Source organism: Rana temporaria, chromosome 5 (genome assembly GCF_905171775.1).
Source record: "Rana temporaria chromosome 5, aRanTem1.1, whole genome shotgun sequence".
NCBI lineage: Eukaryota > Metazoa > Chordata > Amphibia > Anura > Ranidae > Rana > Rana temporaria.
This window is the reverse complement of record NC_053493.1, coordinates 319,849,451-319,854,041: the sequence shown is the minus strand read 5'-3', so window position 1 is coordinate 319,854,041 and position 4,591 is coordinate 319,849,451. Positions and strand designations below refer to the sequence as shown.

Here is a 4,591-nt window from a genome sequence, read left to right as displayed (position 1 = left end):
CACCCAGGTGCAGTCAGATCTCAATGTGACATGCAGCTGAACACCTCCACCACACGCATATGCAAGTCTGCTTACCAGATGGAAATGGTCCCTGGGTTAGAGGAGACCAAGAACAGCATATAGCAACTAGCCCGGTAGCCCTCTCAGTTTGGACTACAGGGGCTTGTTGTGTTTAAGGACATTCATCAAGTTTATTTTCTATTCACTGTGGACTGTATTTTCAATATGTTATTAGAATATTTGTAAGGTATACATACTCTTTTTTCACTTTTCAATATTCACTGATCATTAGCGCGTTTTTTTTCTTTTCAATACATTGTTACTTTGTTTAATTGCCATAGGTTAACCGCAGCTGCATTTGTTTAGATCGTTTTGCATTTCACATGCGCTTTTTCATTACGGTTTCTATTTTGTCTACCAAAGCTTACCAATGTCTTTAGAACATGTCTATTTTCCACTAAATAAAAAAAAAGTATTAAACGCTTTAAACATTTTTTATTTATACTAAACAAATAGCGTGTTAAGGTGGTGGTGGGGTGAGGTCTTATCCCCACAAAGTTCTATTCCGCTTGCAGCAAGAAAAGGGTATTGTAATGGTAATCATCTCTCCTCAGGGTCTTTTATGGGCACTTTAACCATGGGGAGAACGGAGTCATCGGGAACGTCCCAAATATGCAGTAGAAGGGGAAAGCATATTCAGTGGGTCTAGTAACTTCAGCTGGTACGTATATTCCCTCGTTCAGCGATCATCATCCACCATCGAATTGTATGGTCATAATTGTCTGATTAAAGAGGTGTCGGATATTCTGACCGTGTCTATGCTTCATCGAATTAACGACAACAACATTTGTGTGTTCATGCGCACCTCTTTGGTGAGAGCATGCTGTCAGAGAGTTAACTAAAGAAGTATAGAAGACATCCGGGAGGGCAGAAGACGCACATGCGTACTCGACCATGCCCAAACCACGCCAACAACTCTGTAAAACAAAATAATATCGTTACTTTTCAGCTTTGCACCGATATATTGTGTGTTCAAATAAAGATTTATGTTATACTAAAGCAAAACCTTGGTTTTAAAATAACATGGTTTGTGATTATTTTGCATTATTTTTACTTGATATACAAGAAATGTCTTGATATACAAGTAGCATCATGTCACAACAGAGCATAGAACAGAACAAATGCACCTCTGAAGCCTCGGATAGACAACCGAGAATATTGCGTAAGAGAAACATCGTTTTCCACGACAAGATTATTGTTACGCTTGTCGAGAATCTCGATAATCTATCTTTGCATACACACTCTAGACAAAATGTCGTCGTTCTCAAACGCGGTGACGTATAACACGTACGGCGACACTATAAAGGGGAAGTTCGATTCCACTGGCACAACCCTTGGGGCTTCTTTTGCTAATCTCACATTACTGCTTGTTAAGTAAAAGTTTGGTAAGAGACGATTAGCGCTTTTCCGTCGGTTACAGCGTGACCAATGATTAATCAAGGAGGTGTGTCTAAAACCCCTCAGCACCAATCCAGTTTCGTTTTGCAAAAAATTCTCTGCCATCTATTGGCTTTCTGGCTCTGTACATCAGAGAACCAGGAAACAACAGCAACAATGTTACTAAACTGCAGGTACATTATATGATTGGTTTTAACTATTTTTAATCATCTTTAAAATAAATCAGTTAACTATTATGTCTTTATACCCTATAAACAGTCATTTCAGCAAAAAATGTTTTTTCCTTTAGTGACCCTTTCAATACTCACCTAGGTGGAGGCAGCATCATTTGGGAGTCATCTTCAGTCCAATCCCCCCGCACGCCCCATTAATGTGACTGAAAACAGTTGTGATTTGTAAATTCTCTGAACCTTAAGCAGGTGATTTTCAATGGTAGGTAGGGTCACTCTCCAAAGTTTTCTGTGAGGAGTCAGCTGACAATCCAGGATTAGTATGCTTTCAAACCAGGCATCATGGTGGATCCCAACATGAAAGTGTAATGTTGGCTAAAAACATGTGATAGGACAGCAAAAGGACATCAACTCCTGTGACCCACTAGAGCAGTGGGACCAAAAGAGCTTTGGTCCAACATCTGCCTTACAGATATGAACAATACATTACCAAAAAGATAAAAATTGGGAAAAGTTAACTTACATATACAATGGTGGTAGTACACTTGGCAAGGATAGGATTAAAAATGTTAGTCTAATTAGTCGTTCCGCTTTGTAGATTCTGGAATACATAATGGTGATTACAGGTTAAATAAGGTTTTTGCTCACAACAAAAGCTAGGGATAATTTCCAAAAAATAATAATTACCCTGAAATAGGTCCGAATCAGATTTTGACGAACATGATTCCCTAGGTCTGAGGAATCCTCAGAGGCAGCCGGGAGTGCCGGTATTTCTGGTAGCAGATCATTACTGATGTGCAAGTCTACATTGTTTGCAAGAGCAATGTTATGTAGAATTGCACAAACAATAATGATATCTGAAACCAGTTCCGGAGAGTGCTGTAAAAACCCGCCAGTTTTTGAGAGGCATCGGAATGTTGATTTCCACATCCCAAAAGTCCTCTCAATAACTGCACGGGTACGGATATGTGCACTATTATATCTAACCTCGGCCACAGTCTGTGGATTCGCCAGAGGCGTTAGCAACCATGACCTACAGCCATATCCTGCGTCTCCTGAAATTTAAAAGAGAATTATTTGAAATAATTTCTATTTATTGAGAATAGTTAGTGAAAAAAATGTATTTAACACATTGATAATACATTTACAACGGAGATAAATTAAATATTCCAAGAACAAAGTAATTTTTGCTCTATTCGTGGTTGGGCCCATTGTTTTTTTTTTTTTTTTTTAATGCATTATGAAATTAAATTTAAAAATTCTCTTCTCCGATTGAACAGGGAATGCAAAATCATGTGCTACTCTGTATATAAACCTATACTTTTATATATTTTCCATTGGAGCTACTTTATTGATCAAGCTGACATATAAGCTAACTGGCTACCATGTGCAACAGCAACAGCAGATTGTGCCATATCCATTTTGTAACTCAAAAACACTGTGATTTGGTGAAGTGTGTGTATATATATATATATATATATATATATATATATATATATATATAGATAATTATAATTAATAATGAAGTTTGTAACATTGGTCATCAATTCATAAATCTATACACAGTGCAAATAAGACAAGATAGTCTAACTGGCTGACTTGGGGGCCAGAGGGGTTAAAACACGGATGGATCTGCTGTTTAATACATGCTCAGTCACACACAGTGACGCTTCCTGGACGGGTCAAAGAAACATCAATCACATGTGCTGTATGCAAGACAAAGGGTGCAGATTGTGGTGTTGGTGGTGGGGGGGGCCGTTGGTTTATGGAAGACGTCTATGGACGCTCTCCCAGAGCGAGAGAATTGTAGCTATAGGGTGGTTCTGAAGTGGTTGCCAATCGTCAAAATACATAGACATACTTTTGCAAAAAAATAGGAATAAAATGAAATGTACTTACCCACCAGCCAGCCCTCGCACATTTGTCCTTGTTCAAATCGATCAAAGAAAGCTGACTGCCGCAGGATATAGCTGTCGTGGCAACTTCCGGGAAAACCAGATCTGATACTCATAATGCGCTGGTGGGAGTCTACCACCACCTGAACATTAATAGAGTGGTAGCATTTACGGTTACGAAATTGCTCCTCTCTATTATGTGGTGGTATGAGCGCAATATGAGTACCGTCTATGGCTCCCAGGCAATTTGGCATACCTCCTTGGCGAAAAAATCCGACCTTCACCTCTTGCCACTCTTCCATAGTTCTAGGGAAATGGATGTACCTATCCATATGACGCTTAATGGCTTTCAAAACAGGTTTCAAGAATCTAGAAAGACTCGAACGACTAATTCCAATGATGCGAGCACATGACGGCTGAAAACTTCCTGTACCTAGGTAATTTAGTACTGCCAATAGTCGGACCATTGCTGAAATCGCATTGGTCCTCCTAGTCAGAGGCTCAATCTCATCTTTTATCAAATTGTAGACCTCCATGATCCCCTGACGGTTCAGCCGAAACATGTCCTCAACATCATTGTCAGACAGCTCATCCAGGACTGTACGTGTCCGGAACACACGAGGCTGTCTGAGCCTAACATTTCTAATCCTATCCTGGGCTAGGTTAACAGATGCCGCTGCAACAGCTGTTATAGCTGTAAGTAGGAGGGTAGTCTCCATATCCATATTAGGGCTTTTCTGAAAAAGATAATTACAAGAACATATTATAGAAATTTAATTTTTTATCACATTGGTGTAACAGATATATTTGTATATATATATATATCAAAAATTTGGAGGTTTGTTTTCCATTCTAAATTTTAGATATATGTCTGTGTGTGTGTGTATATATATATATATTCATAAAATTATATGGCAGTGCGTCTTCTACTGCTATAGAATTCCCATTCCAGGAATCAGAAAAAAGTTTATTAGCTTGGATGCCAAAAACCTAAAAGAATTAATTACCTGATGTAGCATGGATCAGGTGTTGCATTTGTCCTCCGCTGTGTCTAAAGCTGTGAAATTA

The 4,591-nt window shown here is 38.8% G+C and overlaps 1 long non-coding RNA gene across 1 annotated transcript; it reads right to left on the bottom strand.

Annotated features, from left to right (window-relative positions):
• Positions 1 to 518: 518 nt before the first annotated feature.
• Positions 519 to 2,467, bottom strand: LOC120939661. The gene is made up of 3 exons (XR_005749343.1): positions 2,316 to 2,467; positions 2,152 to 2,229; positions 519 to 977 (listed from the first exon to the last, which is right to left on the bottom strand). It is a non-coding gene; the product is annotated as an uncharacterized LOC120939661 (long non-coding RNA).
• Between the last annotated feature and the right edge of the window lie 2,124 nt (positions 2,468 to 4,591).